Source organism: Cebus imitator, unplaced genomic scaffold, assembly GCF_001604975.1.
Source record: "Cebus imitator isolate Cc_AM_T3 unplaced genomic scaffold, Cebus_imitator-1.0 Scaffold1185, whole genome shotgun sequence".
NCBI lineage: Eukaryota > Metazoa > Chordata > Mammalia > Primates > Cebidae > Cebus > Cebus imitator.
The window spans coordinates 11,912-21,893 of NW_016108500.1; the positions used below are offsets into that span (position 1 = coordinate 11,912).

Consider the following 9,982-nt stretch of genomic DNA (forward strand, 5'->3'; position numbering starts at 1 on the left):
GTGTGTGCTCTAAGTATACTAAAAGCTGGAACTTTTGTTCTCCTAAAGTAGGCAGCACTCAGAAGTGGAAATGTTTGCAGGAGAGAGCCCTTTCAGAACTGAGGTAAAAATTTTTTCAAATTAAAAAATAACTTGGAGGCCTATGGAAAGAAATGGATATTTATAATGAACTAACTTAGAACAGGAGTACGCTTCAACTGGTCAGAAAATAGAATTTTAAGTAAAGGGAAGAAAAATGCTGTAGATAGGAGGATCTTTGTTGTTAAGCAGGTGTGTGTGTGTGTGTGTGTGTGTGTGTGTGTGTGTGTGTGTGTGTGGTGTTTTTTTTGTTGTTGTTGTTTGACCTTACTGCTAGCTCGTAAAGACTGACTGTTCAATTATGAAGCAAACTGCAGTTTGAAATGTAAAATGACCCTATAATGAGGCCTGTATTTGCATTTACTGCAGTCTTTCCAGGAATATAGGCACAGGGTAATCTGTATGTAGAAGATTATTTTAGCTTCTGAGAACCCTGGGAAACGGTTGTCCTGTTAAAGTCATAAAGGCTCTTCTTTTTCTTCAAAGGATATTTTTTTTTTCTATGTAGAAAATCTACCAAAAAACCTTACCAAATATCTAAGGATGGCAAAAGGTGTTATCAAAGGTCTTCTATTCATGTTTGGGAATTCTAATAAGCTTAATTTATGTTTTTGTTTGTTTGTTTTGTTTTAAATTTTTGTGAGAACATAGTATGTTTATATATTTATAGGGTACATGGAATATTATGATATAGGCATACAATGCATAATAATCACATCGGGGTAAATAGGGTATTCATCATCTTAAGCATTATCCTTCATTGCATTTCAAACAAACCAATTATAGTATTTTTGTTATTTTTAAATGTACAATAAATTATTGTTGATTAAAGTCATTCTGTCATGCTATCACATACTAAATCTTATTCATTCTATCTAATTATATTTTTGTACCCATCAACCATCCCCACTTCCTCTCACCCCCACTGCCAAACTATCCTTTCCAGCCTCTGGTGATCATCATTCTATCTCCATGAGTTCAATTATTTTTATTTTTAAATCCCACAGATAAGTGAGAATGTGCAAAAGTTTGTCTTTCTGTGCCTGGCTTATTCCACTTAGCATAATGACCTCCAGTTCCATGCATGTTGTTGCAAATGACAGGATATTATTGTNCAATAAAGAAAGTGTTCAAAATTCCCAAGATCTAGAAGACATCATAGAAGATTGTATATCTCGCTTGCAATGAGGCCAAGTCTTATCCCATGTCTCTGTTTAGTTTTTGGGAGAACTTGGGTCTATTTGAGGCAGAGAGAAAGTGTGTGCTCTAAGTATACTAAAAGCTGGAGCTTTTGTTCTCCTAAAGTAGGAAGCACTCAGAAGTGGGAATGTTTGCAGGAGAGAGCCCTTTCAGAACTGAGGTAAAATTTTTTTCAAATTAAAAAATAATCTGGAGGCCTATGGAAAGAAATTGATATTTTTAATGAACTAAGTTAGAATAGGAGTACTCTTCATCTGGTCAGAAAACAGAATTTTAAGTAAAGAGAAGGAAAATAAATGCTGTAGATAGGAGGATCTTTGTTGTTAAGCAGGTGTGTGTGTGTGGTGTTTTTGCTGTTGTTGTTGTTTGACCTTACTGCTAGTTCATAAAGACTGACTGTTCAATTATGAAGCAAACTGCAGTTTGAAATGTAAAATGACCCTATAATGAGGCCTGTATTTGCATTTACTGCAGTCTTTCCAGGAATATAGGCACAGGGTAATCTGTATGTAGAAGATTATTTTAGCTTCTGAGAACCCTGGGAAACGGCTGTCCTGTTAAAGTCATAAAGGCTCTTCTTTTCTTCAAAGGATATTTTCTTTTGTATGTAGAAAATCTACCAAAAAACCTTACCAAATATCTAAGGATGGCAAAAAGTGTTATCTCAGGTCTTCTATTCATGTTTGGGAATTCTAATAAGCTTAATTTATGTTTTTGTTTGTTTGTTTGTTTTGTTTTAAATTTTTGTGATACATAGTATGTTTATATATTTATAGGGTACATGGAATATTATGATATAGGCATACAATGCACAATAATCACATTGGGGTAAATACGGTATCCATCATCTTAAGCATTATCCTTCATGTGTTTCAAACAAACCAATTATAGTCTTTTTGTTATTTTTAAATGTACAATAAATTATTGTTGATTCAAGTCATTCTGTCATGCTATCACATACTAAATCTTATTCATTCTATCTAATTATATTTTTGTACCCATTAACCATCCCCACTTCCTCTCACCCCTACTGCCAAACTATCCTTTCCAGCCTCTGGTGATCATCATTCTACTATCTCCATGAGTTCAATTGTTTTTACTTTTAAATCCCACAGATAAGTGAGAACATGCAAAAGCTTGTCTTTCTGTGCCTGGCTTATTCCACATAGTATAATGACCTCCAGTTCCATGCATGTTGTTGCAAATGACAGGATATTATTGTTTTTATTTGTGGTGGAATAGAACTCTATTGTGTGTACGCACATTTTTTTATTCATTCATCTGTTGATGGATGCTTAGGTTACATTAAAATTTTAGCTATTGTAAACAGTGCTGCAACAAACATAGGAGTGCAGACATCTCTTTGATATATTGATTTCTTTTCTTTTGGGTATATATCTAGCAGTGAGATTGCTGGATTATATGGTAGCTCTATTTTTAGTTTTTCGAGGAACCTCCAAACTGTTCTCCATGGTGGCTGTACTAATTTACATTTCCACCAACAGTGTACAAGGGTTCCCTTTCCTCCATATCCTTGCCAGGATTTGTTATTGCCTGTCTTTGGATAGAAGCCATTTTAACTGAGGTGAGATGATATCTCATTGCAGTTTTATTTTGCATTTCTCTGTTGATCAGTGATGTTGAGCACCTTTTCAGATATCTGCTTGTCATTTGTATGTCCTCTTTTGAGAAATGTCTATTCAGATGTTTTGCCCATTTTAGAATAGGATTATTAGATTTTTTTCCCCATAGAGTTGTTTGAGCTTCCTATGTATTCTGAGTATTAATCCCTTGTCAGATGGGTAGTTTGCAAATATTTTCTCTCATGTTGTCTCTTCACTTTGTTGATTTTTTCCTTTGCTGTGCAGAAGATTTTTAGCTTAATGGGTTCTGTTTGCCATTTTTGCTTTGGTTTCCTGTGCTTATGGGGCATTACTCAAGAAATCTTTGTCTAGTTCAATGTCCAGGAGAGTTTCTCTAAATTTTTTAGTAGTTTAATAGTTTTAGGTCTTAGATGTAAGTCTGTAATTCATTTTTATTTGATTTATGTATAACCTGAGAGACAGGGGTCTAGTTTCATTGTTCTGCATCTGAATATTCAGTTTTCCCTGCACCGTATTTTTGGAAAGACTGTCCTTTCCCCAGTGTATGTTCTTGGCACCTTTGTCAAAAGTGAGTTCACTGTAGGTGTGTAGATTTTTTTCTGGGTTCTCTATTCTGATCCATTGGCCTATGTGTCTGTTTTTATGCCAGTTGGTACAATGCTGTTTTGGTTACCGCAGCTCTGTAGTATTATTTGAATTCAGGTACTGTGATTGCTCTAGTTTCATTTGTTTTGTCAGAATAGCTTGCCTATTCTGGGTCTTTTGTGGTTCCATATAAATTTTAATATTTTTTCTGTTTCTGTGAAAAATGTCATTGGTATCTTGACAGGGGTTGCATGGAATCTGAAGAATGCTTTGGATGTATGGACATTTTAATAATTTTGATTCTTCCAATCTAAGAACATGAAATATCTTTTCATTTTTTGTGTATTCTCTTCAACTTCTTTTATCAGTGTTTTATAGTTTTCATTGCAGAGATCTTTCATTTCTTTGGTGAAGCTAATTCTTAAGATTTTTTGTGAGTAGTTATTCTAAATGAGGTTACTTTCTTAAATTTTTTTTGGTTTGCTGTTGGCATATAGAAATGCTAATTTTTGTATGTTGATTTTTTTAATCCTGAAACTTTACTGAATTTATCAGTTTGAATAGGTTTTTTTTTCTCTGTGTGTGTGGAGTCTTTAGGTTTTTCTGGATATAAGATTATATCTGCAAACAAGAATAATTTGACTTTTTTCTTTCCAATTTGAATGCCCTATATATCTTACTTTTGCTTGATTGGTTTAGCTAGGACATTCAGCACTATGCTGAATAACAGTGGTGAAAATAGGCATCCTTGTTATGTTTCAGATCCTAGAGGAAACGTTTTCAGTTTTCATTCATTCAGTATGATGGTAGCTGTGGGTCTGTCTTATTTGGCTTTTATTGTATTGAAGTATGTTCCTTTATGCCAGTTTTCTGAAGGTTTTATTAATCATGAAGAGATGTTAAATTTTATGAAATGCTTTTTCAGTATCAATTGAAATGATCATATAGTTTTTGTCTTTCATTCTGTTGATATGATGTGTCACATTCCTTAATTTCTGTTTGTTGAATCATCATTGCATCCCTGGAATAAATTTAATTCAGTCATGATGAATGATTTTTTTTTACGATTCATTTTCTTCCTTGAAATTCAGCTTAAGGCAAAAGTTTGGCAAAGCAAGTCTACATAAGGCCACATGATGGGGGATGGGGACCTGGGGGTAAGGCCCACCAGCTCCACAAATCGGCAGCAGTGCATCTCTTTGATCGGGGCTGGGGCTTCGCTCCTGATCAGCTCCTTCTCCTCCTGCCCCTGAATCCCCGAAAGAGGAGGTTTTAAAAAACCGGAAAAAGCAGTGTTTCAGGGAATCGTGACAAGAGAGCCACTGAAACTGAGAAAAAGGGGAGGAAAGGAGACCAGAAGTGACCCTGAGGGCACACGTGTGGTCTGTCTGTCTTGCTTAGGTCTCCCCTCTCCCTGAAAGGAAGCAGGTGCCAAGAGCCGGGGAGGCCTTCCTGGGGACATCAGCAAGGTGAGACCCGACCGCTGGAGAAGGTAGAATGGTTGTATCTTGCTGAATGACTGAAGAATACCTATGCGTTTTGTTTTCAGCGGTATTATTCGCGTCTAACCTGGCAGGTGTCCCTGGCTGTCACCAGTGCTTGGGTGGGATCACCACCAGCGGCTGCCCGTACTTGGGTCGCCACATGAGGACCTGAGCGTCGTTGGCATTGGGCTTGACCAGGGCGCTGGGCTCATTCTTGCTCAGGATTTTGGGCTGGTCCTGGGCGATGGGCTCCCGCAGCCAGACTCGCTGGCCCACGGGCCCATTAGGGTTGACCTCCATGCTGAGCTGCATGCGCCAGTGCAGCATCTGTAGGATGATCATGTCATTGGTGGACGTGTTGGTGGCCACCAGCCAGTTGGTGAAGCTGTGGTCCCGGTGGATGTTGGTGAGCTTGGCCACGTTGCTTTTGCTGACGGGCATGGCCCACGTGACGCTGGGGTAACCGCTGTCAGGGGGAGGGCAGGCTGTGTGTGGGGAGCTAGGGTGGAAAGCCGGGCGGGTGGGCGGGGAGGAGGAGGCTGTGTCCGCCCACCATCGCTGCCTCTGCCACCTGCGGACCTGCATCCCCGCAGGGCTGATGAGCTGGCGGCGGTTCCCCCGTGCGCTGGGCCGACAGCCGGGCTGGGCCGGCGCAGGGGCCAAGTTTCTGCAAAGTTTGACCCGGTTGCCTTTCCGATGCTGCAGCAGAGCGAGGCAGAGTGGGGCGCGCCAGGCGGCTGCGGCGCTGCGGCGGGGCTGAGCGGCCACAGCGCGCTCACCATGATCATGAAATAAAGGAGGCGCTGTGGGGTGTGGATCGGAGAGCCCGGAACCTCAGCCCTCTGCCCCCGGCTTCTCCCGGAAGCCCTGGCCAGCAGAGGGTGGGGGCCGGGGGAGCCCACGCCAGCCCCAAACCCCAGCAGAGCCTAGGGACAGTGCCTGGGGAAGGGAGTGAGGGGATGGGGGCACCCCGAGAGCCTGCCCACGCGGGGGTTAGGGGCGTCTGGAGGGCGGCAGCCCCAGGGCAGATGAGTCAGCAGCGCCGCCTGGGTGGGGGCATGCGCGCCAAAGTTCCCCAGCAGCAGGGAGTGCGCCCGACACGTGGGGACTCGGGGCTGCTCGCAGCTGGAGAGGGTCCGCAGAGGCGCCCGACACGGCGGGGCAGGGGCACTACGCCCTCTGAGGACCGAGAGACCCTGGCCGGGAACAGAGCGCCCGCCAGATCAGAAGGCTCTGATCCTCGGCGGCTGCAGCAAAGTAGGCGGCTGCGGCCGGAGGCGACAGCGGCGAGGGGACGTGGCTCGCCAGCATCAGGGCATCTGGCCCGCACCCGCGAGTGGGCGCAGACGGGGACCTGCGTTGCACTCCTCCAAGCACGAGCGAGCGGCCAGAGCCCGGAGCTCGCCTCCCGGAAGCGGCAGGTCGGCGCTCGCCACGAGCGCGCCTGGCCAACCGCTGGGTGAACTGAAACTGCTCTGCAATTGACTCGGCCGCGCCCTGGGGGTGCAGGTGCAGGACCGGCGGGAGCGCATGCGGAAGGCCGAGGGCAGGAAGTCTAGCTTATGCAGCGAGGGTGGCGTGACCGCCTGGAGACAGAACCTTCCTTTTTTATGATTTGCCGGTGGCCGCCTGCTTCCTCCGAAGACTTCGGGAAGAGTCTGCGAGCTGCCGTCCTGGGCTTGAGGCAGAGAAGGGCTGGATGTTAGAGCGACATGACTATATTAAACTCCAAACTTTTGTTTTTTAACCCAAGGAATATCGGTGGTTTTTGTCCACTGTGAGGAGAAGAAGAGCGAGCCCAGGGCTCTTGAAATGCAGCAGAATCCGTATTTATGAACAGGCCACAGTAGTGATATATGCAAACCCCTCTACTCAGTGAGTTTTCTAGCCTATGGATAACGGTCTTGAGAGTTGAGACTGGAGAGCAGCGCCGTCTGCGCTGGGTCCTGCAGCCTACGTCCTTTCAATGCTTGGTTTTCTCTGTGACTGCTGGCCTTCCTTGGAGATCAGAGCGCTCCTGTGTGCCATGGGCTGTATTCAGAGCATCGGAGGCAAAGCCAGGGTCTTCTGGGAAAGGATCATGGTGATTGATGTANTGATGGGGGATGGGGACCTGGGGGTAAGGCCCGCCAGCTCCACAAATCGGCAGCAGTGCTGCTCTGTCTCTTTGATCGGGGCTGGGGCTTCCCTCCTGATCAGCTCCTTCTCCTCCTGCCCCTGAATCCCCGAAAGAGGAGGTTTTAAAAAACCGGAAAAAGCAGTGTTTCAGGGAATCGTGACAAGAGAGCCACTGAAACTGAGAAAAAGGAGAGGAAAGGAGACCAGAAGTGACCCTGAGGGCACACGTGTGGTCTGTCTGCCGTGCTTAGGTCTCCCCTCTCCCTGAAAGGAAGCAGGTGCCGAGAGTCGGGGAGGCCTTCCTGGGGACATCACCAAGGTGAAACCCGACTGCTGGAGAAGGTAGAATGGTTGTATCTTGCTGAATGACTGAAGAATACGTATGCGTTTTGTTTTCAGCGGTATTATTCGCGTCTAACCTGGCAGGTGGCCCTGGCTGTCACCAGTGCTTGGGTGGGATCAACACCAGCGGCTGCCCGTACTTGGGCCGCCACATGAGGACCTGAGCGTCATTGGCGTTGGGCTTGATCAGGGCGCTGGGCTCATTCTTGCTCAGGATTTTGGGCTGGTCCTGGGCGATGGGCTCCCGCAGCCGGACTCGCTGGCCCACGGGCCCATTAGGGTTGACCTCCATGCTGAGCTGCATGCGCCAGTGCAGCATCTGTAGGATGATCATGTCATTGGTGGAGGTGTTGGTGGCCACCAGCCAGTTGGTGAAGCTGTGGTCCCGGTGGATGTTGGTGAGCTTGGCCACGTTGCTTTTGCTGACGGGCATTGCCCACGTGACGCTGGAGTAAACGCTGTCAGGGGGAGGGCAGGCTGTGTGCGGGGAGCTAGGGTGGAAAGCCGGGCGGGTGGGGGGGGGAGGAGGTTATGTCCGCCCACCATCGCTGCCTCCGCCACCTGCGGACCTGCATCCCCGCAGGGCTGGTGAGCGGGCGGCGGTTCCTGCGTGCGCTTGGCTGACAGCCGGGCTGGGCCGGCGCAGGGGCCGAGTTTCTGCAAAGTTTGACCCGGTTGCCTTTCCGATGCTGCAGCAGAGCGAGGCAGAGCAGGGCACACCAGGCGGCTGCCGCGCTGCGGCTGGGCTGAGCGGCTACAGCGCGCTCACCATGATCATAAAATAAAGGAGGCGCGTGGGGTGGGAGTCGGAGAGCCCGGAGCCTCAGCCCTCCGCCCCCGGCTTCTCCCGGAAACCCCAGCCGGCAGAGGGTGGGGGCCGGGGGAGCCCACGCCAGCCCCAAACCCCAGCAGAGCCTAGGGACAGTACCTGGGGAAGGGAGCGTTGCGGTGGGGGCACCCCGAGAGCCTGCCCACGCGGGGGTTAGGGGCATCTGGAGGGCGGCAGCCCCAGGGCAGGTGAGTCGGCAGTGCCGCCTGGGTGGGGGCATGCGCGCCAAAGTTCACCAACAGCAGCGAGCGGGGACTCGGGGCTGCTGGCAGCTAGAGAGGGTCCGCAGAGGCGCCCTACATGGCGGGGCAGGGGCACTACGCCCTCTGACAACCGAGAGACCCTGGCCGGGAATGGAGTGCCTGCTGGATCAGACGGCTCTGGTCCCCGGTGGCTGCAGCGAAGAAGGCGGCTGCGGCCGGAAGCGACAGCGGCGAGGGGACGTGGTGCGCCCGCGTCAGGGCGTCTGGCCCGCACCCTCGAGTGGGCGCAGACGGGGACCTGCGTTGCACTCCTCCCAGCACCAGCGAGCGGCCAGAGCCCGGAGCTGGCCTCCGGGAAGCGGTGGGTGGGCGCTCACCACGAGCGCGCCTGGCCCGCGGCTGGGTGAACTGAAACTGCTCGGCAATTGACTCAGCCCCGCCCGGCGGGTGCAGGTGCGGGCCCGGCAGGAGCGCATGCGGAAGGCCGAGGGCAGGAAGTCTAGCTTATGCAGCGAGGGTGGCGCGACCGCGTGGAGACAGAGCCTTCCTTTTTCATGATTTGCCGGCGGCCACCTGCTTCCTCCGAAGACTTCAGGGAGAGTCTGCGAGCTGCCGGCCCGGGTGTGAGGCAGAGGAGGGCTGGATGTTAGAGCGACATGACTATTTATTAAACTCCAAACTTTTGTTTTTTAACCCAAGGAATATCGGTGATTTTTGTCCACTGTGAGGAGAAGAAGAGCGAGCCCAGGGCTCTTGAAATGCAGCAGAATCCGTATTTATAAACAGGCCACAGTAGTGATATATGCAAACCCCTCTACTCAGTGAGTTTTCTAGCCTATGGATAACGGTCTTGAGAGTTGAGACTGGAGAGCAGCGCCGTCTGCGCTGGGTCCTGCAGCCTACGTCCTTTCAATGCCTGGTTTTCTCTGTGATTGCTGGCCTTCCCTGGAGTTCAGAGCGCTCCTGTGTGCCATGGGCTGTATTCAGAGCATCGGAGGCAAAGCCAGGGTCTTCTGGGAAAGGATCATGGTGATTGATGTAAGAGCCTCCGTCAACCCTGTCCCCACCAGCATCGATGAGTCCTCTAGCGTGGTGCTCCGCTACCGGACACCCCACTTTCAGGCCTCGGCCCAGGTGATCCTGCCGCCCATCCCCAAGAAGGAGACCTGGATCATTGGCTGGGTCCAGGCATGCAGCCACATGGAGTTCTACAACCAGTATGGTGAGCAGGGCATGTCCAGCTGGGAGCTCCCAGACCTCCAGGAGGGCAAGAGCCAAGCCATCAGTGACTCAGACGGGGTGAACTAACCCTGGTACAGCAACACCACGGAGACCTGCACCATCGTGGGCCCCACCAGGAGGGACTCCAAGTTCGTTATCAGCATGAATGATGAATGATCTTTTTAATGTGTTGTTGAATTCGGTTTGCTAGTATTTTGTTGAGGATTTTTGCATCAGTGTTCATCAGGGATATGGGCTTATGTTTTTTTCTTTCTTTTTTTGATGTGTCTTTATCTGGTATGGTATTTTGGTAATATC

General features: G+C 48.7%; 1 pseudogene; it reads left to right on the plus strand.

Moving 5' to 3' along the window:
- The first annotated feature begins 9,273 nt into the window (after positions 1–9,273).
- LOC108298905 lies at positions 9,274–9,841 on the plus strand (annotated as a pseudogene).
- Positions 9,842–9,982: the final 141 nt, after the last annotated feature.